We start from the raw sequence: 10,400 nt of genomic DNA on the forward strand, positions 1-10,400 counted from the left end.
CAGACTGAACGAGAGAGAGAGAGAGAGAGAGAGAGAGAGAGAGAGAGAGAGAGAGAGAGAGAGAGAGAGAGAGAGAGAGAGAGAGAGAGAGAGAGAGAATATCACGTTACAATACACATAACAAATCACTACGAAAAACGCGTTACGGAGTCTCCAATGCTCTTAACATGGACACAACTGTTGGACGAAACTCGGAGTAAATATTAACCCAAACTCAAGCCTTCAAGAGGACATGCTACGAGTAACTCCTTAAATAATCTGGCATCTTTAAGTCCAATACTTGTCACTCCCAGACGATTTTACTCAAGCTGGAAGGGACCTAGTGTTGCTGGGGTGTTGACGAAGGCTTATCTAACCCTTCCAGGTCCAAAAGTCTGCCCTAAGCTGAATAAAATCGTCTGAATATACAAGGGAAATTAAAAAAAAAAATTGAACTGGGAATAAAGGTTAAATGAGACTGCTGTTGTGTTGATCCCTGGATGTGGAGGTGAGGCTCTGTGGTTGGTTTATGTGTTTTTGTGTGTGTGTGTGTGTGTGTGTGTGTGTGTGTGTGTGTGTGTGTGTGTGAGAGAGAGAGAGAGAGAGAGAGAGAGAGAGCTGAAGGGAGCGAAAAAACAAGCAAGAAAACAGCCTTAAAAACACGCCATCCTTCACTAAAAACAAAAGTCCTTTACGCCCCCTTTTTTCCAGCCTCCCCCCAGCCTTTCTCTTTCTCTCTCTCTCTCTGATCATCATAACAATTCCAATCGTCCTCGCCCTACAAACGTTTTATACAGCTCGGGGCAAGAGGGGCGAATTCAGCAAACGTTTTTAGGGTCGGAAATCCTGGGAATATGGGACACAATCTAGGCCTTTGTGACATTTAAGTAAAGGAGACAGGGCTAGATCACAGCAACATCAAAGCAGTTTTCTGTCTGTCTGTCCCAAGCCCCTTATCTTGTTTTTCTGTGTATTTTCAGCACACCAATATTTCTGTTTGTCTATCAGCTTAAAAACCTCTTATTTTCTGTTGGTCTTCCTGTCACATACCCATTAACTCTCCTCTTTTGTCTTGGACTCTCTCTCTCTCTCTCTCTCTCTCTCACTCTCCGTGCAGGGTATCAGACAGTTTTTGATGTCAACCTCCCTCATCCTGTGCATCCTTCCCACACAGCCCTCTCCTTTTATTCCACACAACACCCCTCCCTCTATCTCCCGACCATCTTCCCTATCCCTCCCAAATTCCTCCATCGTTTTGACCCATACGAATCGTTCCTCATCCTCCATCCTCTCTCGAATCCCTTCTTACCTAACAGAACCCCTCCAACCATCTCCAAAACAGTTCCTCTCCCTCCCACAACCCCATCCATCTTTCACCTCTCTCACTTCACCCCTCCTTACTTCCCTTATCTCTCATATTCACCCTTCCCTCCTTCTGTTCTAACGTATCCTTCCTTCCCTTTCCCCAGGACACTTCTCTCCCTCCCACTTACAAATTACACCTCACATCTCACATCCACGACGATCCGTCCTTTCCCTTATCTCTTACACACTTTCCCCCTTTTTCCTCACTCATATCCCTTCCCACATCTTTAATATTATACTCCTCTCCCTTCCAGACACATCATTTCATTTTGCATCTCCCGCTCAAACCGCACCTGCCCTCTTACCCTTCCCTTCTCACCCATATCCCTCCCTTGCTCCAGTTTCTCTCACACTTTCTTCTCCCTCCTTCCTTTCCCACTGACATATACTTTCCACCTCTCTCCCACACACACATTCCATCTCTTATCTCCGTTCCACAACACCCCCTGCCTCTCTACTCCTTTTTCACCCTCCAAATCTACCTTTCCCAGCCCACGACACGTCCCCTCCCATAAGCTGCCCTCCCTGACACTCCTAATCCACCTCCTTTCTCAACCTTTCATCTCTTTCAGTTTCCCCAGCAGTCATCCTTCCCTTTCCATATTCCGCATTTATTTTCCCCTCCCTTCACTTCAGTTACTGCCTACCTAACATTTCCTTTCACTTTCCATTTTTGTCATTCCTCGTCTCAAATTATCCTACGTTCTTTTCATTTTCCTTTTTACTTCCCTCGTCGAATCCTTCCCTTTTCCATTTGCCTAACCCTCTCTTTCCCTTCTATGGATCATACATTTTTCTTCTGTCTCATTTCCCGTTTCTTGCCCATTCCTTGGTTTCTCTTGACGAATCTCATCTCTTTTTCATACACTTAAACTTCCTTCCCCTGAAATTGTTCTCTCTTTTCCCTTCCTTACTTACTTGGCTTTTCTGTTTCTTACATTTCTGGTCCCCTTCCTTGATTTTTCTCTGCTTTCTCTTCCCTTCCTTCTTCCCCTTCCATTTCATCTCTCCTCTCTCTCTCTCTCTCTCTCTCTCTCTCTCTCTCTCTCTTAGAATCGTGTCTGGATCCTACCTCAGGGAGATCAATGGGGGTGCCCTAAATGCCCACTGGCGCACCAATACCCACCGCCCTTCCAACGTATCATCCAGTTTTGTCTTTCAGCTTGATTTTTTTCCCTTTTTCTAGAACTTTGGTATCAGACTAAAAAATATAGCAAAGTGTGTGCGTGTATGTGTTTTGAGAGAGAGAGAGAGAGAGAGAGAGAGAGAGAGAGAGAGAGAGAGAGACGTTAGTAACAACACCACAGGGATCGACACACACACACACACACACACACACACACACACACACACACACACACACACACACACACACACACTCTCTCTCTCTCTCTGACTCTGTTGACTCATGAGACCTGGCCTGACTGCAGAGGGGAAGGTCAGCTTAGTCTTGACCTCAGTGACCTCCCCCGAGATGAAGGAGGGGGGGGGAGATGAGCTTAAGGGAAGGAAGTGAGGAAGTAAGAAAGAGAAGGGAGGGTGGGTGGAAAAGATGGGTAGGAGGGTAAAGAGGAGTAGGAGGGAAGAAAGAGGAGAAAAAAGGAGAGTGGTTGGAGGTACAGAGAGGCTGAGGGAAGAGAGGAGAGGGTGAAGGAAAGCCAAACTGAACATAAAGAGGAGCAATAACGGAAACCATCAGTAACAAGTTCATTTTCAACCAATGTATTACCCCTTATGACGGCTGTGGCAGGGCGCGGCTATGGTATCCAATATTATGAGATGAAAAACAAAATAACGAATAACTAATGACGCAAAAAAAAAGGGGGAGGGGTATTAGATCTATTAATTCGTTTAGTCAGAGGAAGATTTGTATTTCATTCTGGCGGACGTCAGATGAGTTTATTCCGCTCAGGAGAGCAAACCTTGGGGTCAAGATGTCAATAATTGTAGTTTATGTTGCTGTTATTTTGTTGTTGTTGTGGCCCTGGGGTCAATGAAATGTGGACCCGGTGGACTGTAAGCTGAAACTATCCTTTACTTGCAGTCCAGCATCCTCCTTTCGGGCAAGAGGGAGGGAGCTGAGGGATGTTTGCATAACCAAGCCATGAAGCCGCCAGGTGTATCAGTGCCACCACAAGGCAACATCCCTCTACAGCACATAAAGGGACCGAGAAATAAACCTACCTACACACCGAATAAACAAAACCGAAAATGAATAACACTAAAATGAACTACCGATATGTTTAAAAGTTATATTGTGAGACACGACTACGGTATCTAAATTATGAGATCAAGAAAACAAGAGTAAAGAAGGAATATACCTCCCTCCCACCAATTCCTTCCGAAGGAAGTGACATGAAAGTTTGTAAAGAAAAGAATGAGTTAGGAAAATGGCTTAATCTATCACAATCTGTCAGAGGCTTAAAAAAAAAAAAAAAAAAATCACTGGCTGCCCCTGCCACCTCTGCCATTTGTGTGAGGAAAATATGCGGAAAAGTGCAGGGAACAACCCGGGGAAAATAGGGAAATTCAGGAAGAATCAGGGCAAACACACGTATATATTAAAGTGAATAACACTAAATTGTATTAATGAAACAGAAAAGCTTGTTATTAAGATGGTTTTTCCACAGTTGGTTCATGAAAAAAAGTAGGCGGAAGGCAGGTAATTTATCATGAGAGGAAGAGGAAGAGGACAGAGGAAAGAAGAAGGGAAGACGATGAAAAGAAAGAGAGGGGTAGAGAAGAAAGTGACAGGGGAAACAGAAGAGTGAGAATCAGGAGAGAACATGGAGGGAGAGAAGAAAAATGAACAAGAAAAGCAAGACAAGAGAGAAGGTGAAAGAGAAGCTGAGAAGTGAAAAGGAGAGACTGAGACGAGGAAGAGATGAAAGGATAAGAGAACGTTCAGACAGGACCAGAAAACGAGAAAAGGGTCAGAGAGGAGGGAACGAAAAAAGGTGGAAGAAAAAGAGAAAGGCAAGAAGAGAAGACGAAATGAAGAGGACGAAAGTGAGAAAAAGAGGAGGGGAGATTGAAAAGAAAGAGGAGAAAAAGAGTAGAAAAAGAGGGAGAGTGGTGAGGCCTGAATGAAGAAAGAGTAAGAGGAGCAATAGAAGTGGAGGAGAGAAAAAGGGGAAGAGAAGCACAGAAGAGAGAACCCGAATGAAGGCAGGGAAAGAAAGAAAGAAGACAGAAGGAGAAAGAAGAGGAAGAAGATAATAAGACGTGGAAAAGAGGAAGAAGAGAGCAGGGAGGAGAGGAGTGGAATGAAGACAGAGTGTTATTGCCCATCAAACTCAGCTCAGCGTTTCAACCTGATCCTCTCTTGCACATTAATATCTCTCCCTCCTTTCCTTCATTCCTCCCTCCCACCCTCCCTTCCTCTCTCTCTAACAATGTATCTATCCTTGATTCTCCCTCCCTCGGCAGTTATCTCTCACGTTCTCTATCTCACAGACACTATCAAAGTCTGTCTGTCTGTCTGTCTGTCTGTCTCTCTCTCTCTCTCTCTCTCTCTCTCTCTTCCCCCAACTTTCGTATTTCAACCTTTTTTTGTCTTCGTTACGGTTGGGCGAATTTACAGCACTGTGGTTCACCTCCTCTCCCCCCTCCTTCCCTCCCCCTCATTCTCCCCTCCTTCCCTCTCCCCCCTTCAGTCCACTCACGTCTGTCCCTCCCTCTCACACTTCCCCCTCCCTCTCTTCCTCACCTCACGTACCCCACCCTCACGTTTTCCATCCTTTGACCCATCCTTCCCTCTCATGTCCCCCCCTCCCTTTCCTTCTAGAACATCCCCTTCCCCTCCTCTCCACTTACCTCCCCCTCATACTTCCCTCCCCCTTTCCCCTACCCTAAAGCCCCTTTCCTCTCCTACCACCTCATGTTTTCGCTTCTATCAAATCACATCTCTCTTTCCTCTCCTCACGTTCCCTCTCTCTTCTCCCCACTCACCTCTCCCCCAATGCTCTCCCTCCCATTGCCTCTCAGATTGTCTTTCCTCCTTCTCTTCATGCCTTTCTTTCCCGCTCTCTCTATCTCATCTCCCCCTCCCTCTCTCAGTATTTCCCCCTTCCCCCCCTCCCTCTCTTAGCATTCCCCCTTTCTCCCTCTCCTTCTCTCGTAATTCCCTCCTCTCCCTTCTTTCGTCACATTCCTCTCGCCCTCTTCCCACTCCCCTCTCTCTCTGTCTCGCCCCCCCTCCCGTCACGGCCCACCGCTCCCCACTGCCCCCTTCACCACCACCCCCGGAATGTCCTTTGTCCTCCCGTCGATGTCTTACCCCCACTTCCCTGCTTTACCGCTCACTTCTTGATTTTTCACTGTTTTCCACCTTTTTTAAATTATCCTCTTCGTTTTTCCTGTTTTCCTCTTCCTTCTTCTGATTTTACTCTTATTTTTTGTATTTTTCTCCTTGTCTTATCATCACTTCTCCTATTTCTGTCTTCGTTTCTCCATTTCTCCTTTTAAAATCTTCTTTCTTATTTCCCCTTTCTACCTATTTTTGCTTTCTCTGCGTTATCATCTTTTTGTCTTCTTCCTTTCATATCTTTCATCGCTCATCTTATTTTACTCTTCTCTTAATTTTCTTTCTCCTTTTTATTTATCTTTTTTGTTTTTTCCTATTATCTCATCTTTTATTTCTTTTTTTATTATTTTCATATTTTTCCATTTATTCAAATTTCTCATTTTCTTCTCATCCTCTGATTGTCTTACTATTTTCCTTTCCTCATTCATTGCACCTTCCTATTTCCACACTTTCCTTTTCTCTTTCCCATATATTCTTCTGTTTTACTATTATTTGCCTTCCCTTTGTCTTCTCAATTCTCTCTGTCCTTTTTATTCTCTCTCTGCATGTTAATTATTTGTCATTTTTTTATTCCCCCTCTCTTCCTTTTCTCTCTTCTCCCCTCAGTTTATTCGTCAAACTTCTTCCTTTTTCTTTTCTTTCATCGTTAGTTTATTTCTTTTCCTTCTTTCCTCACTTCCCTCTTTTCTCTGTTTCCATTTCCCTCTTTTTGATGATATTTTTTAATGTTATATATATTTACTTCCTTTTTCATAATTTCCCTTTTCCTATTTTTCACTTCGTGCCTGTTTTCCCCTTTTCTTTATTCCTGTTCTTTTCTTTCTTCCATTTCAAGTTAATTTCCCTCTTTTATTCTTATTTCTCTCCTCACCCGTTTTCACCTTATGCCCAATTTTCTTTTATCAGAAGGGCTAAGGGTAAGGGTAGGGGGCAGGGGGTAAGGGGTAGAGGTAGGGGACAGGGGTAGGGGGTAGGAGGGGGCGTAGACAGTAACTTGGGCTTTCCTCTGATTCATGTCCCAATAGAAGTAGGCTCAGGTTTTTGTTCCGATTGCCCACTGCCATTCTCATCCTCTCTCTCTCTCCCTTATCCGTTTATCCGCAGGTCTATTTATCTATTTACATATCTATATATCTATCTGACCATCGAACTCTTATCTTTTTCTGCTTATTTCCATCCCTCTCTCTTTGCTTCCCAGAGACTGTGCTAAAAAGGAAGGACTGTAGAATGAAAGGCCTTGGGAGGAAAGAGAGGCGAGAGGGGAAAGATGAAGGATGGAAGAGAGAAGGGAAAGAAGAAAGAGGTAAAAAAAAGGATGAAAAAGAGGACAGCGGGAAAGAAAAAGGAAATACAAAAAAGGAGAGAAAAGAAAAAAGGAGGAAGGAACTGTTGGGTATCTTTCTCTCTCTATCTCTCTTTGCTTTGCCTCGATCTTTCTCTCGTAGATTCAGAGAGACAGGGTGAGGAGACAGTGATGGAGGGAGGGAGGAAGAGAGGAGGAAGAGAGAAAATGAGGAGAGGAAAGAAAGGAGAAAATTGTGAGTTAAGGTTCACTGTTCTTTGCTTTTTTTCTTTTTTTCGACTTCTCTCGTACCTTTGGGGAGACACTGACGAGAGAGAGGAGGGAAGGAGGAAGGAGGGAGAGAGGGAGGTACAATGAGGAAGAAAAGAGGTGAAGGAAGGAGGAAAGGAGGATGAAGGGAGACAGGGAGGTATAATGAAGAAGAAAAAAGAGGAAGGAAGAATGGAAGTGAAGGAAGGAGATGGGACAGAAAAAATGTAGGAAAAAGAAAAGGGAATTAATGAAGTTAGGAAGTAAAAGAAAAAAAGAAAATATGATAAGAAAGCAAGAAGTGATAAGGTGAAAATAACTCTAGAAGAACCGATGAGAGAGAGAGAGAGAGAGAGAGAGAGAGAGAGAGAGAGAGAGAGAGAGAGGAGAAAGAATGGCACAAAGAAGGAATGGAAGGCCAGAAGAAAGGGCAGGGACTAAAATTAGAGATAGAAAGACGGGATAGAAAGGAAAGAGTGAATAATGGATAGGTTAAGAGGGAAAGTGGGAAGAGAGAGGGGAGTGGCAGACAAACAGGAGAAAGGACAGAAAGAAAATGGGAAATGTGAGAGAATGGATGGAAAAGAAAGGAGAAAACGAAGAAGAGAAAGCAACGCATATGAAAGAGAAAAAGTTAATATAAAGAGAAGGAAGATGACAAAAGAGGAGAAAGGAAAGAAAAAGAAGAGGAGAAGAAAAGGGAAAAGAAGAGGGGACACAAAATGGAAGATGAAGAGGGAGGGAAGAGGGTTACTACTCTGCTTTGTCTCGCTTTCTCGTGGGTTCCGGGAGACAGACTTACGAGAGAGGGGAGAGGGGGAGGAAAGGACGGGAGAAAGGGGGAGAGACAGAGAGTGCAAAGAAGGAGAAGAAGGGTTAGAGAAGAACAGGGATGAAGGAAGGAAGTGAGAGAAAGAGAGAGAGAGAGAGAGAGAGAGAGAGAGAGAGAGAGAGAGAGAGAGAGAGAGAGAGAGAGAGTGGTGGGCTGGGTGTACAGTAAGACAGAGGAAGACAACACCTCTCTCCTAAATATCCGCCTGCTTCCCTCTCGCTCTCTCTCTCTTTTCTATATACTCCATTCTCTTTTCCTCTTCTTTCCTGTCTCTCTAAACTCTTTTTCTTATCCTCTGCGTATCCATCAACCGTTCATCCTCTCTCTCTCTCTCTCTATATATATATATATATTCTTTGTCGTCCTCAGCTTTTCTTTTTCCTGTGTATTTCTCGGCGCTTCCGACAAGAGACCATATTCTCGTTGACCTAGGACGTTTCGCAACACTTCCTCTTCTCCGATTTATTTTCCATAGTACCCATTAATATTCTCTTCTATGATATTAACCTGAACTATGTGGATACTAAAAAGATACAATATACAAGAAAATATCAATCTGTAATCCGCAAAATTAATCGCCACAGAAGAAGTGCAACGAAATCTCCAAAAGTACCATCAACGAAGACAAGGAAACCACACTGAAATCAAGGTAAGCGTTCACTGCCAGGTACACAGGAAGTAATTAGCGTCAAGGTGTAGGTTAATTATTATCATCACAACACCTGAACAGTTAAGGGTAAAACAGTGAGAACAGGTAGATTGTTTAGCCTACTTGTTTATGTCACCTACTTGTTTATGTCAGAGTCTCGGCTAAAATCATTCAGAACTAAAAATATAAAATTCGATGTGTTTCCCTTTTTAAAGATTTAGGTACTCCTTCTACAGTAACGTAATTCTTCTTTTTCGTATTTGTATTTCAGTATTAATTCCAGTTCTACCTATGACCGTAAATTTTAATGGTCACTAGCAAGGGAAACGTGGCGTTTTGTACCGTAGATTTTTACTGCCTTCCTCTGCCGACTTCTTTTTCTAGGGTTTTCTCACCACTTTCCGTCCTTTCTTTGATTTCTTAGATGTTTACTAGAGAGAGAGAGAGAGAGAGAACCATAAGCTTTAGAAACAAGAAGGAACGAGACTGACGCCAAGGGAAAGAGAGGGAAAGGGGCACCTAACCATCCCCCCAACGCCCTTCCATCTAACCTTCCCCACTTTAGCTGCCCCCTCCCTTACCCCTCCTCCTCTCTCCCTCTTCCCCTCCTCGCTTCCTTCCTTCTCGCTCCCTCTAGCCCCTCGCCCCCCAATCCTAGCCGCCTGATGAAAACAAATGAGCGAGGGGTCGGGCCGGCGTGTCGGTGGTGGGAGGTATCGGGCTATCGCGGCTACCCTACGATACCTACACGTCTCTGCCGGGTTAATTACGATACCTTTGAGAGCAGGAGGAGAGGAAGAGCGAGAAAGCGTGGAAGGTCATAGGCGACTGGCTGGAGATAGCAATAAAGGACTGTAGGACAGTAGTTAAAGATTAGATAGAAAAATAGCCAATATGTTGGAAGGTGGATTGGGTTTGGGTGAAGGAGTGTAGGTGAGCAAAGATAAGGTTTCAGCACATATCCTACACTGAAATGAAATGAAGGACTACTGAATACTGAAACGGGGTAGAATACTGAAGGACTGAAAGACTGAATACTGAAAAACTGCCTGGAAAGTGAACTGAGGGAGAACGAAGCGCTGAACTGAACTAGAATAGGGCGATGTGTGTACTCGTATGCGGAAAGAAATGGAATGATGGACTGTAGAACAAAGGCAAGAATAATAGTAACAGCTGGGGTGGGGACTGAAATGGAATAAATGTAGGACTGAGCCCCTCTAAACTTCAACAGAACGTGCCAAAAAGATAGATTGTGGATGGACTGAAGGACTGTAGCAAAGTGTGGATAAGGATGAGTTTGTGGTGGAGGGTGGATCGGGATGGAGAAGTGGATGAAACTAAGTATGAATAAGGATGACAAGCATGTTCAGTAAAGTGGAGGTAGATGGAAAGCTGGGCTGGAAGGTGGAATGGGGTAGAATGGAGGATTGGAAGATGGAATGAGGTGGAATGGAGGTCTGAGGTGAGGATGATGGAATGGGTGGAATGATACTGGAATGGAGGACTGGATGATGGAATGTGGAGGAATGAAGAACTGGAAGGTGGAATGGGGTGGAATGGAGTAGCAAAACTGGGTGTGGTTCAGCGGAATGTGCCTTAATAATCCTATAGCTTGAATTGTGGGATTAAATAAGGGTATACCAGATAATGAGAGAGAGAGAGAGAGAGAGAGAGAGAGAGAGAGAGAGAGAGAGAGAGAGAGTGTTTCTGTATGTGC

This window comes from Coenobita brevimanus, chromosome 101, assembly GCF_032717465.1.
Source record: "Coenobita brevimanus isolate Jiangsu-jjx chromosome 101, ASM3271746v2, whole genome shotgun sequence".
In the NCBI taxonomy this organism is placed as follows: Eukaryota; Metazoa; Arthropoda; class Malacostraca; order Decapoda; family Coenobitidae; genus Coenobita; species Coenobita brevimanus.